This window comes from Lepidothrix coronata, unplaced genomic scaffold, assembly GCF_001604755.1.
Source record: "Lepidothrix coronata isolate B3197 unplaced genomic scaffold, Lepidothrix_coronata-1.0 Scaffold1, whole genome shotgun sequence".
In the NCBI taxonomy this organism is placed as follows: Eukaryota; Metazoa; Chordata; class Aves; order Passeriformes; family Pipridae; genus Lepidothrix; species Lepidothrix coronata.
Window position 1 is genome coordinate 9,827,975 of NW_016690181.1, and position 18,339 is coordinate 9,846,313.

The 18,339-nt window shown below is 43.9% G+C and overlaps 1 protein-coding gene across 3 annotated transcripts in view; it reads left to right on the forward strand.

Moving 5' to 3' along the window:
• The window catches only part of LOC108494432 (USP6 N-terminal-like protein), a 77,301-nt gene that overhangs the window by 17,484 nt on the left and 41,478 nt on the right, over window positions 1–18,339 (forward strand). Inside the window, exon 1 of one of the 3 annotated variants that reach the window (XM_017809024.1) lies at window positions 7,358–7,434. The exons of the other annotated variants lie outside the window; for them this stretch is intronic. The gene's annotated coding sequence lies outside the window, so the exon portion shown is untranslated. Of the gene's footprint in view, window positions 1–7,357; window positions 7,435–18,339 lie in introns of those variants that run through there. 3 annotated transcript variants of the gene reach the window in all.

Sequence of the window (18,339 nt, forward strand, 5' to 3'; positions counted from 1 at the left end):
GACACAGCTTTCATTAAGAGTGGTTTTGGCTATGTTTTGCTGCTTGTTGAGACTGTCTGAGTGGTGCCACTTTTTCCAGACAAGCGCCAGTGCTCTGCTTTGGAGTCCTGCTGGTCTAATCTGGGTTGGGTTTTTTTTTCCTCCTAAGTAGCTCTTGGAATTGCTAGATTGATAAATAATAAGTGTTTTTAGGTCTTTGAGGTATTGTAACAGAGGGGAAAGGAAGGAGAATGATAGCATTGCTGGAAGACATGGGTTTGGTGTGCTGGTGATTTATGAAAATGAAGTTACAGTCTCTTGCTTTTGTCCTTTGCTGGGATCCAGGATGTTGTGAATGGTGCAGTCCATAAAACCAGAGTGGTCTTGCATTGCTCCTGGCCTTTTAGCCATAGAGAACAAGCAGAGTGAAGTCACAGCTGGCTGGTATGCAGCTGTGGTTGGACTTTACATGCCTTGGAGGCTCCTGTACCAGGCTGCCAGGGTGCAGGAAGATGAGACTGAGAAAGAAGGTGAAAATGGGAACCCGAAATGGCAAAGGTTTCTGGTGGGTATCTATAATTGTGGCTTGTTGTCTATTTCTTTGTTTATTTATATAACCCATTCCTTTGTTTATTTATCTAACCCTGAAAAATTGCTGTGGCAGGGCCCGTGGTAGGCTTTGGGAGGCTGGGAAAATGCCAGCACAAGGTGGTGGCTAGTACTTCCAGGTGTATTATTCCTGAAATAGGCATTAAAAAAAAAATCTAGGATAGCTGTTTTTGGGCTTTCAGTGGTCATGTTTTGAGTGGAAATAAGACTGTCTAAAGGCTTCCTGAGGAGGGCAGAGACTAGCACATGCACAGCATGTGACGGTGCTGCCAGTGCTGCCGTCAGCCCCCATGTGTTTCCAAACCTCCATGTTGCATGGTGAGGACCACACCAAGGAGAAGCACAGTCCCCTAGGGATTTAGCAGGTTGCATCTAAATCAGAGGATTTTTTAAAGGATCCACAATCCGTCCTTCATTCTGTGTTTTCTGCCCTGGCATGGTGCAAACAGTCCAACTGTGGCATCTGGGCTTGTCCCACGTCCAGGTGGGAGCTGCAGTAGGAGCATCGGGGTGGGGAGCACTGGGGGCTGCATCCCTGCATGGCACAAGTGCTGGCAGCTGCCAAAACCCCTGCACCAGTTTTCTGGATTAAACTGGGTAAAAAACAAGCTTATGAGAGCTGGGATAAATGGCTTGACCATGGTGATTTTCTTTTTGGTCTTTATTTCCTAATGTGCAACTGCTGTAATTCTTCTGTGTTACTTTTATCATTCTTGATTTCTGAAAGTATGTTTTCCTTTTTTTATTCTTTTCCTGAGGGTTCTGGGCAGTGATTTCCAAAGCTATTGTGGTGTGCATTTCCCCTTCGCTCCCAGAAGCAGATTTCATTTTTGAATGAATAGCTCAGCATTGTTCACTCTGTCTTCCACTTTTATAGGCTTTTTTTAACCTCCTTTGACTTTGACTAAAACAGTCTCCTAAATGCTTCTGGAGTCTTGTGGGTCACATAGCAGAAAATATTTTTTTCCTGTTAGAGAAGGCCTTATATTCAAAGCTCCAGGCAGGAAAGCTGCCTTTGTAGTGCTTACATTTGAGTTTATGAAAGTGTGATTCTTGTGTAGCTTTTGCTTGGTTTTGGCCAGGTTTCAGTTAAGATTGTGCCAAGTTCACCTTTAAGCAGGACTTCATAACCCTGACAGAGTTGACTTTCGTAGAAACATTTCTAGTGATATAATAAACCCTTTCTACACAGCATCTCACGTGTTAAATTTGTTCTACTCTTCCAGACCAATGCTTATTTTCAAGCTCACCCAATTCCCTCCAGAAATAACAGGTTATTAATAGGATCTGTATGTGTATGTGTTTACCAGGCTTGACATAGCTTTGCATCGGAGCATTCCTTTACCTACATTGAACTCAGAAGCTGAACCCTGTGGTCAGCATGGCGTACATCTGCAAACCTCCCTTGGTTTGTTCAGAGCATGATCTTCTGGCTGTGCAAAGACTTAAGTTTGCTTTCCTAATTTAAAATAAGCTGCAATAATGAATTTCTCCACTCAGATTTTTTTTTTTCACTAAGTATCTTTTATGTGAGATGTGGGTTTTTTTGCATTTTTGGGTTTTCCCCTTCCCTTTGAGCACTGAACAGGAGTGAAAGGCTTTGGTTTACATGAGCCCAGGTAGATGATACTTTTGGCATTGCAGTGGCATCTCCTAGGATGTGTCTGACTTCTTCCCCTCTCTGCAATGATTACTGATCTTGTCAAGGGGGAACTCCTGGCCTTTGGGTACTGGGAGTCTGCTGATCCATCAGTGGGAGGACTGTGATGAGCAAACTACTCAGGGACAGGATGTGAGCCACCACAGCAAGTCACTGAGATCTTCTCAACCACCAGCTCATTACCATGACCTTGATGCTCAGGAGATAGGTTTCCTAAGTGTTTACCTGAACACGCGATCCCAGTACTTGTTGCAGCTGACCAGCTAAGTTGGATGGGCTATAGCAAACAACATGCTCCTTGGCTCCTGTGTCCCTTAGGATAGGGGGAAAAAAAGTAAAAACAAAACTGGTGGAGGTGGAGAATGGGGCACATGTAGAGATTAATAACCTTTTCTCAAGTCCTTTTTCTCTTTTATCCTTTGAATAAACTTTCTTTTCCCCCAGTGTAACAACAGAATTTTGCAATAAAATCCACATGTGAGAAACCAGTGGTGCATCTTCTAGTCAAAACAGCCTCAGTGTCATCTGACTATTTAAATGGCCATAGAGAAGTGTTTGGATTAAGCAACTAGAAGTGGAATGAATTAGTGTCTCCCCTTTGATGATGTAATGATGATGCTGTTAGAGAAACCACAAGAGAGAAACATTTCTTAGAGCATCTCTTCTGAGTTCATGTGTATAAACTGCAAACTCAAGTATTTTTAATCACAGTTAAAATGGTTCTGTTTTTTGGGGGGAGATGGTTTTTCTCAGTTAGGTTTTGTGGCCGGGCAGCCAAGTGTGCTTGCTGCTGGTGATGGGTTGGTCTCAGAGCGGAGGAGCTTGTGTCCTCCTGTCTCAGTCATTGTCCTCTTTTCAAGTCATGCCTTGCTATATCAGCCCCTCTGAGAAGCTTGGTGATGGGTGTGGATGGATATTAATTATTTTTCTTCAAAACTGTGTGGTGTTTGCCTATATTGATCTCGAGTTATACTCTAAGCATGGTGATGACTTTTATTTCCATAGGAAAATATGCACTTTCTTTCCTTCTTTAGTCTAGTTTAACTTAAGGTTGCTCTAAGCAGTTGTTTTTTTGGCCGTTTTCAGATACCAGCCAAAAATATTGGTGTTCAGCCTTCAGAAGGCTTTATGTGTAGGTTAAACAAGGGAGTATTTTATTGAAGGACCTAACCCTGGCACTGCAGCATCCCTTAGGTAGGTGTAGTGATGATTACCTAAAGATGCCAAAGGCCTAGTAAAGTGAGAAGTTGGTTATGCTAATCCTTGAAAAAAATGGTTAGAAGTCAATTTAAAAAATGTAATTTTCAGAAGGACTAGTATTTGACAATTGTTTGAATATTATTTGAGTGAAAATGCCATTTCCTTCTCTTTCTACCACCAAAATTGCAGATTCCCTTCAAGCCTCCAAGGCAAGACGATCAGTAGTCATCTACATGCTGCAGTGGTTTCTCTCTTTGTCTCTTTTTGCCTGGTATATTAAGAACCCTCCTGATAGGCTGGCTTGTATTTAAATTAGTTTATCCTCTATTTCAGTTATGAAGCTCTCTTGTATATACATTTATTGTTAGCATTGAGAGAGAGCATTTCTGTAAGTAGCCATTTCTGTAAGTGGTATGTTAATTGCGGAAAAAAAAAATTAAAAAATTAAAAGGGGAAACAAAATGCATGGACTATACATTTTGCTTGAGCTTTCTAGCCTTAGAAATTTGGCAGGCATGTTGTGAAAGAGACTCCTGCTTTCCTGATGGAAACCCTTTGAATTAAACTTTCTTTGAGTTGAAGGACTTTGTGCGTCTGGTATGGAAAAGCCTGCAAGTGTACCCGGCTCACCGTGTCTCTGGAAAAACCAGCTGCTGTGTCTGCTTGAGTGTTTGTCCTGGGGATCTGCCCAAAAATCTGGTTTTTTACATTGCTTGAGCAGAGTATCAAGCTTGGCACACTTTGTCATGCAAAATAATACCGATAGATTTGGCAGCTGGCACACCTTTCAAAGAGCCTATTATTATATGAGTTGCCATAACTCATTAATTATGCTGTTGAGGTAATGATAGTGGTATACTAGTATAGCTAAAACAACTCCTATAAAACTAAGCATCACTTCGGTTCTGTTCTACCAATTTGGCGTGCTGCAGAGGTACAAGGTACCTTCTCCCTCATCACTGGTATCTGTGATTGAGTAATCCCCTGCTATCCCTATTAAGGTTGCAAAAGCCACAAGGATGATGCATGAGAAAACAGACTTGGTGTTAATAAATTAGAAGCTAGATCATGAAATCATAGAGCAGTTTGGGCTGGACAGGACCTTAAAGATCATCTAGTCCAACTCTCCTGCTGTAGGCAAGGACACCTTCCACAAGACCGGGTATAAGATGCCTAATGCTTTCTTAATAGCTGCAGTTGCACACATGAAAATATGATTTACTTATTGATATGATAACACCCTGCAAAGTGAATGCAGTGTGAATTTTTACCTGCGTAAAACCTTACCTGTAGACATAACTATTAATTTTTATACTTAACTATTAGTATATCTAATGAAGAATTGTGCTGGATATTGGACTGAACTTGAGAAGTCACAGTGGTTGTGCTTACTGAGTACTTTGTAAAGCTGCGTTGATCTGCAAATTGAGCAATCACCTCCTTTTTGGTGGAAATGTGACCCTAACAAAGAGAAGTCTTTGGATTAATTTTTGTTGCATATTGTTTTCTTTCCAAATCTAGAATTACAGTTTATGAAAGTAGGAGGGAGACAGAGGCTTATTGGATGTTCTTCAGAGGATTCTGGGGACACCCTCCACAGCACAGAGGCAAGGAGCTGTCAGCCTTCTCAGTTTGGTCAGCTTGTCCCCAGTGTGCTCCGTTTACAGCGCAGATGCTGGAGGGCACCAGCTCAGTGCGTGCTCTGCAAGCTCTGCACTAAAACACTCTGCTGGTTTGAGGTAAATGTAATTGCTGTGTCTTTTTCCTGGAGGCTGAGCTATTCGCCTTCCCTGGAAACAAGAGAAAAAACCCAGCTGTTATTAGTAGATCAAAAAAGAGCAATCTAGCAGCCCGCCTAATGCACAGGTCATGCCACAGCCTGGAGCTGGGCTTTTTGTTAAGAGCAACTCAAATAAGAAAAGTGAGCAAACCTCCGAACAAAACAGAAACCAAAACTAACAAAGGAAGCATCTGTTATTCAGATGAACTGATATAGGTGAGGGAGGAAAAAACAGTCATCAGAGGCTTCCAAAGGCTTGCTGCTTTGGCCAGAAATCTGCAGCTTGGAGATGGCAGGCATTTTATAGTTTCATGATGATGATGCAGGTGTTTCTATGGTGCAATCCTAGGCAAAAGCAGTCTGGGGCATGAAAAGTGACAGACAATGCTGAGCTAGGATGCAGGAAGACCAAGACTCGGATCTTACTCTGTTTAGAAGAGTTGAGATGCACGTCTACAGGACAGCTCTGTTTCTGTTCTCCACTGTGTTTTTGATACAACGAGAAGTACTGTTGGGAGGAAGGAAACCTCATCCAGTACTGGCCTCCATTTGCAGCCAGCATGCTAAAACAGAGCGTGACACTGGTGTGTGGCGGCACTGAGGGACTTGCTTCACCACTCTGCATGAGCATCTCTCCATGGTGGCATGATAGGAGCCCTGGTTTGCAGGACACCTAGCTTCAGGCTGAAGTGGGCTGGTTTACAAGTCTAGCACAAGGCAGAGATGCTCAGGTTAGTAGATCAGGAGGACTATTTGTTCTGGTTACTCTGCTAGTTGCCAGAAGCCCAACTGGTTTGAGGTGGGAGAAGAAACAAGAGGAAGCGTTGTTTTAGCTGGATGCCGTATATAAAGAGCGAGTATGATATGCCCACAGGCTGCATCGTCGGCACATAAACCTAGTGAACAGGAGAGAGGACAGACTGCTTGTATTGGCACTGCTGTCAGCTCTCATTTTCTCACAGCTGGGGGACCATGAATGCACAGACCCCATTTATGGGATGTCCTGGTTTTAACCTTCTCAGTGGAGGGATTTGTCAGCCCTGAAACATAACATGTTTCTGTGTGCACCTTTCCAATAGCACAGGGTTTCACACCTCTTTGCTGAGCGGTCCCTGCCAGCCCCAGAGCTGGCCAGTGCCATGACGCTTATCTGCACCTCTTTGTGGAGCGAGAGATGCCTGGCCCGCAGTTTTTAATAGCGATCATCACTCTCATTATTTTTGTCTGCAATGTCCATAGAGCTCAGACTTTAATTTAATCAGCAACTGGTGAGAGCATTGTCATAAAATTTTTGTAACCTATCATTTTAGTACCTTAGAAGTCTTGGCTCCTTGTACTCAGAAGTGAGTAACCTCGTGTGAAAGTACATGAAACACTTGAGACAGCTGTCTAGAATAGGAAGCACAGGAGGAGCATGAAGAAGCAGGAGGACTTTGTCAGCCTGGTTGGAAAATAGCTACAGCAGAGACAAAATACTTCTTTTTATGTGCACATGCAGTTTCTGACATCAAGGCGAGCTGCCGTGGCTTAGAGGGCAAGTTGTATGTTCTGCATAAAGTCCTTATGATTTCACATCTGAAGGCAGAAGTGGCTAAAAACCTTCAGAAGAAAGGACCTCTGTCAGATTTTGTTGCTGCTAATTTGTTCTGGAGGGTTGGTTGCCACAGGGAGAAGAATTATTGAGATCTCTGCTCTGTGTTACCTGGTTCAAGCGAGATGGAGATGTCCTCTGTGTGAGCCATTTACTTCTTCCCTGGACCTTACCTGCATTCATGCATCTTCTGACAGAGCAGCCTTAAAGTGGAGTGGATCAGCTTCCTCCCTCCCATGAACCTTTCCACTATTAATGAGAGATGTTTTCTGTTTTGCAGGAAAAACACAGCCACTCTGGCAGGTTTGTTTGTGCCAGGTTTTGCCTTGGATACTTAATGAAAGAAACGAACAGCTTGAAAACAGTGCCCTGGTCCTTTAAATCATCAAGGACAAGTGCAGGAGTAAAGTGGCTTAAAACTCACTCTGTTCAGCAGGATGGCACAACATCGCCTTTCTATTCCTTTTAAGTGTACTGGTTTTCACAGCCTTCCAGTGTCATCCACCAGTTAATGGCTGTGGAAGTGTTTGCTGTGTGTGGGAATGCCGTGGTGTAGAGAGCTGATTCTGGTGTGTCTTCCTGGAAGTTCGTCCTGTCTGGTGATGCAAGAGTTTTGTAAGTACGATCTGCTTGTTGCAACATCTAAGATTGCAGTGGTTGGTGTGGCAGGGATGTCCAAGCAGTTGGAGATGCCTCTTGCCTTCAGATTTCCTCTGTAAAGCTTGTGGCCCATTAATGATGAGAGCAAGTGCCTTTTGTAATGGGCAGGTAGCTGTAGATGCCGGATAAATTTTGTGCCACTTAGTGGCGATCTCAGTCCCGGAGTTTGAGCTGCCTTTGGGTTGATGAAGGGCTGCTGCTCTTGTTCTTGTCTTTTAGAACACTTGCAATTTCTGTTTCAGAGTGACACACTGTGGAAAAGACAGGACTGTCTGTGTCTCACTGCTTGGGGCTCTGCACCAGACAAAACAGTGTTTCCCCTCTGAATCCTTTGCTCAGGAAAGAGAAGATGGTGGTTATTATCTGCAAAGACAGTTGGAAGTATCTGTAATCCCTTCTTGGTCTGCTCATGTTTCAGAGCCCTGGCAGAGATGGTCTCTTAAGATGCCTGGTCAAAGGACTTAAATGTTGGGGCCCAGACCTCTCCCAGCTTTGCTGTAATGCCCACATATGGTAGCTCGAGAGTGAAAGACCTGTCACGCTGGCTCCAGCCAAGATCCATCTCAACCAGTATCCCCTCCCCTGGGGACAACCAGAGTGGATCCTCAGGGAAGGAGAATTAGTCACTGAATTTAACAGTTGCAACAGTCTTGTTTTCCTGCACTTTGCAGATACTTTCTATAACTCACTCTGAGTAGAAGAACATGCTACAGGGCAATTGTGGGTCACTTGGAAGACGCATTTCCTCCTTCTGATTGACTTTTTTCATCTGCTGTCTCATGGTCTTTCTCTGTGCTCCTAACATGGTTTGCATGACAGCAGTGGCTCCTGTTTTCTTTCTTGCCTTGGTACATAGATGCCTTTTTTTGTGATGCCCACAGCTTAATATTTCATGGCTATATACTCTCTGCCTTGACTGTGCTGCTCTGGAGTCAGCATTTAGGTAAATGCTTTGTGGATGCTTTGAAGAGGATTAGAACTGACCTTCTAGTTGCAGGGAAAATAGAATAATGGCAGACTCACTTGAAAAAAGCATTCTGTGCTTCATCGTGTTGACTTTCTTCCTGGAAGAGTTGTTGAACATACCAAAGAGAAGGAATTTAGAAACATGCCATGTGACCCAACATCTATTACTCAGCAAGCATTTTTGTCACACATCTTGCATTTACTCTCTTGCTGAAACATTAGGCAGTTTATCAGTGTTTCCATTCTGTAACTGGACACCCCTTTGGCCTGGCTTTCCAGCCAAAACCAAAGTGAGAGCAGTGTACGCTAATGACATGATCTCAGCAATTCATCTAGATGAATTCAAAAGTTGGCTGCTCTCTCCATTTATTCACTTAGTTTAAAGTACTGAAAGCCACAAATGAATTTGTTTCTGTTTTCCAAGTGCTGTGATAAGAAAATAACCAGCCCTGTTTCCTCAAATTTTCCAGAATTTATGTCCATACACATAAAAAAGTCCAACACATCTAAAGCCCAACTCACATGTTCCTATACAAGAGCACTACTGCTTGACATGGCTTGATGGAAATAATGGTGTATCCAGTGAATTGATTGTCATGTTCCACAATAGATAGTACACTTTATAGCAGCTTAATTTCCTGTGGCGTGTGGGGAGGACAGGTGTGTGTTGGCTGTGGGTTTTTCTGATCTCCCCTCAGCAAAGATTTTTATTTGAATGTCTATGAATTTCTTCTTTGTGCATATAGAGGTATTGCTTGGTATGGACTATGGAGGCAAAGGGGAAGCTTCGCCAGTTACCATGATTGGTGAGGGCTCTTGCTCGAGGTGACTGATGAAGGGAGCAGGCCAAAAGTTAAGTCTACAGATCTCTACTTCTCTGCTAAACCTTGTGTTGTCTCAGTGCTGGTCTGTGTTAAGAGGATTGGAGATCCATCAACAGCAATAGAGTAGAAACTGTGGGATGACTCGTTTTGGTGAAACTTTTCTTGTGTGTCTCGATTTCTCTTTCCAATGGGATTTCCTTAAAACTCACTCTCCATTTTCTGGTAGCTGGTGCTAGATCAGATTGAGAAGGGCCTTTGTCTATGGCAAGGGCTCCCAAACACCAAGATGACTAATTGATGATGGCTCTGAGCAGAGGAAATCGCCTGCCTGATTGAGTGCTGATAGTTTGGTGGGACATTTCCTCTCCTCCTGCTTTTTGGGTTGTGCTACAATACCTGTCATAGTTTCCTGTGAGACTTGTATCCGCTGTGCGTGTGGGATTTGTTCTTTACCTGGGACCAGGATGTGTCTGATGTTTCTTTAGGAATAGCAGCAGCAAAACCAGGTGGCTGTCGTTTGCTCTCTAAAAAGCATTTTGTTGCTGTTTTCCACTATACCACAACACAGCACTGCAGACTTCTGTCTCTTGATCCAAGTGCAAGTAGCTTTCTTTGGTTGTTCGTGTTCCTGAAGAAACTCGCGGCGATGCAGCACCAAAATTCTGCTGTTTAGGTTGAGGTATGCCAGGGACTTGTCCTTCCCCTGAAGGGGTGGCAGACATTATGCATTAACCAAGGTGACTTGCCACAGTGTAGCTGGCATTAGTGGTCCTGGGAGCTAAACTTCTGTGGGTCTTGCACTGTGAGATGAAACTCGACACAGTCTGGCTTTGCAAAGCAGAGTGAAATGCTGCTGAAGAACTTACTCCTGAAGCTCTGCCTTCCTGCTGGAGCAGATCCTGTGAAGTGCCAGCCTCTGACGATCTAAAGTCAACAGGCTGCTGTCCCACAAGGTGCATGGTGCAGGGGATGGAGAAGCCTTGTGGCAGGTTGGGAGCAGGGAGCATCTGTGGTTGTGTGAGCACGTTATGTACCCGTGCACCAGAGAGTGTCTGTCAAGGCTTGGGTTTACAAACAGAGGAGCTCATTAGCTAGAGCAGCCGGATGATGTGGCAGAAGGCCCAGGTTTGGGTAAGCTTTTAGGCAGCTGCTCAAAGGAGGAGGCAATGGTTGAAACATTCATAGACTTGACTGTGAGCAGACTCTTCCCAGTTGCCTCATCCATGGTGGAGATGAGGGAGCACAGCCAGGAGCTGCTATACTCATCCCAAGAGAGGTGGCAGGGAGCAGCAGGCTCCAGAGTTAATTCTCTTCCTTAATTCTCATAAAAAATTTCTGCCTTCAAAAGCCTAAATGAGCAGAGGCCTGCTAGAGCAATACAAAAAGTGTCAGCTTTTCCTGTTTTTTTTCCCATCCTGTAAGGTTCATATGGAGGAGAGCACTCTTAGGGTCTCAAGAAAAATAGCAACAAAACAATACTAAATGCTGGCTATAAAAACCCCACTTTTTTCTTGCGCATGTTACAATACAGAAATGGGGGCATCTCGTGCAAACCCCTTATTTTAGCTTTTATTCTTTGCTGTTTACATAAGTTTAATACTCTTTTTTATATTTTCCCCTTAATGTTTAGAAGTAAGGGCACAGTAGTTCAGCCTCTGAACAACCTTCTGTCTTTGCATGTCTCACAAGATGGCCAGCAGGTGTGCTGATACCTGGTTTTATGGCTCCATGTCCCACATGAGCTAGGAGCTCATCTGGTTGTGATCATTTCCCCAAATTGTTGTTGTCTTGATTTCATTTATAAGCTTTCTCCTGTTTTCCTCATGAAAAGTTACGCAGTGGATGGTGTCAGGAGCAGAGTCAGGAATTCGAGGAGAACTGCTGAACTTGTCCTCAGTTGACCCACTCACGTCTCTCACCCTGACAGCCCGTGTTAGCAAAGATGACAGTGTGTTAGCGGGCAGAAATAAATTTTCTGCTGTTTGAGGAATTGGCTAATCATTACATACCTCAGTTTCCCCATTTAAGAATCTATTCTTTAAATCTTTAAAACTGCCTATCTTCTCTCAAGCTTGCACCTCTTTCAAACAGGCATGAATTTTGTTATAAAAGTCCTCTGCAGCAATGCTGTTGTGAATCCAGTGCTGCTTCCTATAGACAGGCTCAAAATGTCTTTCTATGCATCATTTGGAGAATGGCCTGTATAATAGGATAGGACTTAAAATTTTCTTTCCTTTTTTTTTTTTTTTGAGGTACTTTTGCAGATGTTGTGGTTAAAGGCTTCTATTTTTAAAACCTTTCATCTTGGAATGTGGCTCCATAACAGTATGTAGTGGGATTTGGAAAAAAGTCTGGTAAAATTGTATATATTAGACTTTCTGGTGCTGATGCATGTGTTTGGGTTTTTTCCTAAGGAACGTTTTTCTTTTTAAAAATACAAATAATAGACCTTCCATTTNTTTTTTTTTTTGAGGTACTTTTGCAGATGTTGTGGTTAAAGGCTTCTATTTTTAAAACCTTTCATCTTGGAATGTGGCTCCATAACAGTATGTAGAAGGGATAGTGAAACAGTTAGGTCATGTTGAAGTTGTTAGACTTTCTGGTGCTGATGCATGTGTTTGGGTTTTTTCCTAAGGAACGTTTTTCTTTTTAAAAATACAAATAATAGACCTTCCATTTTAGACAAATATCCCTTTTTTTGCAATAGTGGGTTTTTTTCCCAGCTAATGGCTCTTTTAGTGAGAACTGCCATGCTCTTTCCATCTGATCTCTGTGCCCACACCTCTGACTATTTCCTTTTCAGGAAGGAGAAGGATGCTGGTGCCTGCAGACAAACTTCAAAAGCTGCCATGCAGGGAGGTGTCACAGTTCTGAGGCATTAGGAATGAGCAAGAAAAAAAAACCAACACCAAAACTCCTTAAACTTTTACTGCCATGCAAAGATAACAGGAAAACTTGCTTCTTGGTTCCTCTACTCGTCACGCTCAAGTACTAAAACTGAATAATCCTGTCATCCCCTAAAAAGAACTTGAGATATTTAGGAACACTCGATAATTTTAAAAGAAAATAGGATGTTTTACCTGTTGAATGCTACAGTTGTGCTGTCGCACTCGGTGACTTCAAATGGGACTTTTGGGTGATGCTTAGCTGCACGACACAGGTGATGGGCTCCCTTTCTCCATGTGCCATCCTACTGCTGGTGGTTTTCACACTGGAGATCCAAGTGGTACCCAGTATTGTGTTCATCCCCCATTGGTGGGACCCAGGTCCAGACATCCTGGTGAAGCTGAGTTTGAATTAGGTGATGTTTTTCTGTCCCAAGCCTCCTAAGAGCCCATTGAGAGGCAAGGGGAATGGTGGTTTTTTTTCCCAAGAGCATCTGAATGCAATGCCCTAGTTACCATGGTTTTTTAAATGGAGTACTTCAAAGGATGCACAAAAGCATCTTTAGTACTTGCAGTACAAGGAGAATGAAAGGACCTAGATTATGTCAGCACTGCAGAGAGGCTTAAGTGAGTGTCATTCATTCATTGTTAGGAGATGACCCAATTTGGATTGTATTTACGGAGTGGGAGTGGAGAATGGACCTGTTTCAGATTACTTTTGAGCCTTAAATGTACTTGCAGGCTTTGTGTAGGGATTGCATTGGCTCCTGCTGGGTAAACAGAGCCTTTTGGAGGGTGTTGCCCGTGTACTGCCTGAGTGATGCATCCTGCCCTTCCTGGCTAGACTGTGTGCTGCCAAAACAGGTTGATTCATGCCACAGTGTCTCCACGCGGCAATGTATTGGATGGGGGGAAAATGAGTTGTCAGACAGAACTTGCCCAGCTGATTTTTATTTATTTTATTGCATTTTCTTGCAAGGCCTTTAAAGCCTCCCATTACTATATAATTTGCAGACTGGTTCCAGCCAAGCAGATTCTTAGCTGAAGGCTGTGACCCTGCAAAGGACTGGTGAAGGTAATAGGTTGTGCAGTCTTCACACAGTGGGGTGATTCTCTTTTTGTTTTTTTCCCTCTCCTTTCTGTAAAACAGCGGAGGATCTGTTTAAAACAACACCTGTGTCATGGTCTGCTGCCTCCTTCTTTTCACCTGGCTATGTTGGCAATGTCTGCATCTCCTTCTGGAAGGCTGCTTCCTATCTTTTCAATGGTTTTGCTCCCGCTGAGAGGAATACACCATCTGCAGATCCCGTGAAGGATGTAATTTCTCAGATTTTCTTTTTTTTCCTTGCAAGGGTTCCTGAAGCCATCAGATCAAGCTCAACCCTGACATGATGCAAACTGCTTTGAGAAGTGTCCATAGCAGAAGCTTCTGTGGGCTTAAACCCATCTGCAGATTTGTGAGGGCAAAGTAAGCTGATAAGCATGAAAAACTCATAAGGAACAGGAGCTAGGAAGAGCTCAGCCTTTCCAGCAAACACTATGTTCTAGTTCAGATTGGCCTTGTATGAAGACCAGTGGAAATCTGGCTTTCCTTGTAGATGCATTAGCAGCATCCTACTTCATTTCAGTGGAGCCTGGGTTGCAATCTCTAGCTAACCAATGCTTTAAGCCTGTGCCTCTTCCTCTGGAGAGACTTGTCTACCTTGCATCCTCTGCAGGATGGTTTTAAAAGGAGCCCTTTCTCCATGAAGAGGGGGAGAAAGGCATCCATCCCTTCCTACAGCCATCCCAGCAAACTACAGTCTGGTTGTCTCCAAGGGAGCTGTATCCCAGCTCTCATGGTATACAGCAGGATGGTCTCTGGAACACTCAGCAGAGGAGGAGAGGGCTGGAAGCACTTGAGGAGACTGTCTGGATTTGCTCCTTTGAAGATACCATCAGCTGCAAAGCCTGGATACATCCAAGCACAAATGCATCCAAGTCTGGGCTGTGCTGGCACCACCTGACAACTTAAGGGAAGTTGTTGCTCTGTCAGAATCTGAATCCAATGCTTTTAGGTTTACAGAGAACCTGCTGGCTGGGAAAGTTTTTCTGTTGTGGGAAAAAGTACTAAAATTATGTTAAATGCAGGTGTACTGCACAGCTGGAGGTGAGGGTGTGTGGATGGTCTCACAGGGCAAGGTCCCAGGGGTCTGCCAGCACAGCACACCAAGGTCAGAGCAGCACCAAGTTGCCTGCAGCAACTACAGAGTTGAGTGTGTAGAGGCAAACTGGCATTTCCTCCTTTTCCTGGCTTTTTCAGAAGTACAGATGGCAGGTTTTGATAACTAAAGGCTTCATACAGAGGTCTGTCTGGTGTGGGAGATGTGAACCTGAGTTCAGGACTGGATGTGTCCCTTTTCTGGTGTAGGAGCTTTAGGCTGATTATTCTGTTCCATTTGTTTTTCCTTCCTGGTTTTTTTAAATTTATTTTTTTTTAATTCAGATTTCATAGTATTGGTCCAAGTAAAGTATAACGAAAATTGAGTAATTTGTCCTGCTTTTTACACTGCCACTGCTTTGTGTAGTTAGTAGTTTAATGAGAAATGAGGCAAGGCAGAGCTCATTTTGCTCTCATATGGCCAAGCTGCCTCTGCAGGATTTAGGAATAAGACCACAGGAAACACATTGTATTCCTTTGAACAGGATGGAGCCTTTCACATGATTTTTTTTTCTGAAACTAATTTTGTAATCTTGATCTGTTATCTAATAGCAGGAAGACTACCTAAACTTGAAAACATATTTCATCTGCTTGGGGAGCAAAAGACTCCATCTTGGTCTGTCTGGAGAGCCCTGGCTCTGCCCCTGGTGCCTTGTTTGGCAGATGCTGGGGGTTGCTGTGCCCAGCACAATGCGTTGTGTCACCTTTAACTTGCATTAGGGCTGGAAGGTTTTTCCTCTGTTGCTGTTGGCTTGCCTCCAAGGTATGTTGTGGGCTGTGCAGTGCTTGCCCACACGGACCTCCCCCAAACTTCCCCTCCATCGTGTCTCTCCTACCTGAGAAGTTGCTGCAGAGCAACTTCCGACTGCTGCTTCCCACTTGGTGAAATGTTCGTAGGGCAGTCTGTCGTTCATCGATCCTGACTGAAAAGCTGACTCCTTCCAGAATTCAGTCGTATTTCAGAAGGAATTATAAAATACCTTTAATGTCAGTGGCTTTGCATCAGGAGGACTGATTACTACTTTTTCCTTCATCCTGCTCGCTTTTGTCCTAGACTTCTTAGGCATGTGCAGATTATAATTTAATTTCCTCTTGAATTTAACAACTTTAAAAGGACTAAAATCAACTGCTGGTTGGAGTTGTGATTGGAGATGCAGAAACTTTCATGCCTTCCTCTTCTACAGCAGATAATGCTTCAAGTGCAAAGGAGAATGGGGGGCTGTCCTGTAAAGCAATCCACTGCATGTCTGCAACCTGAGTCCTGTTTCAAACCCTATGGAGTAATGTTTTGGGACACCCTTTTAATCTCACGTATGACCCTCAGCTTTCAAAGAGCACAGCTGAGCCTGCTTCGTTATCTTGCCAAGTTTGAGTTGGGCGTGCTGTGGTCCACAAGCCCAGAGAGTGGCTTTTCTGCCACTACCCTTATCCCTGATGCTTTTAACCTGGTTTCAGTGTAACACCCTTGTCTGCTTTCTCCTAATAGCTTCGTGCCCCCCTTCACACTAATTTGTATGGGTTAGAAACCCTACAGAGTTAATTTTCTACTTGCTGGAGAGATGTAGTCCTAAATTAACTGAGGCAAGACAGATGGGACTCTGTCAGCCCTGCCAGCTTTTCATATGCCAGCAGCCCATCAAGGGTAGAAACAGTATGTCTGGTGGCTTGCCAGGATGAGGTTGTTAGTGTATTGCCACAGGGTGGCAAGATTCAGGGGATACAGGGAATGACTCCTTAGAAAGTTGGGCTGTAGTAGTTAAGGTGTCCACAAAACAGGTAATATGCATGATCCACTCTTCTCGAGGATGTGGGGTGGTGCAGCCACACAAGGACCTGCCACATGGAAGGGAGAGCCTGTGGATTGACTATGACCAGCCACACAGAACTGGTGACATCCTTGAGCATCCCTTAAGCATGTCTGGGCACGGGAGTCCAGGGAGCCTGGAGTTGCCTTGCTCATCACCTGCTTCTGCTCCTCATTGTTGCATCCTGAAGCTCTGGGGGGGCGTGAGCTCTTTCCTTGGAGGTTCTTGAAAGACAAAGGGCAAAGTGCTACAAACCACAACAGCTTCCACTCTAAAAATACCATAAAAGGCTTTGTCCTTAGAAGCTGGGCATAGGAGCAGTTCCCACCCACATTACAGCAGCATGAGTCACCAGACTATTGCAACTGCTTTCCATGCAGATGCCCTGCTAAAGATGCACCGAGGAACAGAGGGAGGAACGGGAACTGCTCCGTAGTGCTGTGGAAGTGGTATAGAGTTAGGAAGAAGAGGATGACATGCAGGCACATGTGAACTTGACCTTTGCTTGCCTTTTGTTAGGTTTTTGTTTGTTTGTTTGGAGTTTTCTGTTTGTTTTTTGGAACTTCCAGCAAATGCTGTTTGCTGATGATTTGAGCCTAAGGCATTTGCAACCAAGAGACTTCTGAATACACAGAAACTCCAGTTTGCTTTTAGGAATCACAGAAATTGCCACATGAATAATATGAAGCTGGAAAACCCTCTGACATGGAAGTATGTTTTATTTACTCTCTTTAAGCAAAGTTTTTTTTCTCTCTGTCCTCCTTGTCTTCATCTTCTCTGTCATACCTGGAGCAGAAATGGGCTGTGTGTCCTTGTGACAGATGGTGTAAAAGCACGTCTCCCTTACACTGCACGCTGCTCTTACCCATGCTTTTTATCCAACAAGCAGGTATTAGGGAGTAAATTTGAGTTTGTTTAGGTTTCTTTCCTGAGACTCCACCCACCTGCCCAGGCCCCAGCAAGGCTACGGTTATTGTTTTCCCCTTTCCTTCCCTTCAGCTTGACGTCTTGGCTCTCGGGGTTTACCGGAATAAGTTTGTCAGTGAGAAATTCTATAAAAAGCTTCCTTTATTTAGACACCAACCCAGTAATGACATCATGTGGACACGTCTTCCAAGTTCCACCAGGCTGAGCAGACAGAGGGAGGTGGTGGCTGTGAAGCTGAGCCCTGCCTCTTTCCCAGTACACCCCTGTGGTTCTGCTCAGTGGATGTCCTTCAAAATTACTCCAGGCCCTCCAGCACACTTCTGCATCTTCTTTAGGAAACTTTTTGGTGTTATAATATGGTGTGGTGGTCTGGTTGTCTTCCTGCTCATCACTTTCAGGTTAGTCCTCTGAAGTGCTTTTTGGTGGTACTCACCCTGACGTCTCAGGGAAGCAGAAGGCTTGCACACACAGTCTCTTCGATGCTACTAAATTTTGCATCAGGCCAATTTCAAGTAACTTTGAAAGGGAAGCAGGTGGACTAAAGGTACAAATGCCTGCATGGACAGGCATGAAGAAGTGGGAGTGGGCATGTATGAGATGTACTGCTTATTTTATGGTAGAGAGAAGGAGGCCTCTGGGGAGGGGCAGCAGGGTAAGAGTTGACCACCAAAGTAATGGATTATCAAAATTAGTTTGTGTGTGATTTCTTGAAAAAGTATTGTTTTGAGTGTTTCTGAATGGAGGAAAGGCACATGTTTGTTAAGAGTTACAAAGTAGTGACTGTGGCCTGGACAAGGTTTCTGTACCTTCTGGAAAAGTTATTCCTGGATTTCATCTACATCTTTGGAGGAGAAGGCATGCTATGGTGTACTAAGCTTCCCCTTGTACGTGCTTAGTTTGTTAAAATGTTATCACAGGCATTTCCTTACCTGCCTGCAGTAATTCCTGGGTATTTTTCTTTATGATCAGTTAACCAGAGCTTATTTAACCAATGAAAAGGTATAACGGTCTCTGCTGGGGGGCATTTAACTGACCTTCCTTAATTCTGCTTATCTGGCTGTTGAAGGAAGCCATAAGGTTGCTGTACATCATGGCTTATTGCCCTTTAGAGCTGGGAGATTTTGGGCAGCACGCTAACCACTTCTGTCTGTTTATAATGCAGATTTTTCCAGTCCTACCTAGGGTCTGGGTGAAATGAGAGGCAGTTTCCAGCCCTGTGCAGATACTTACTCTGCACTGCTGCTCTATTTGTT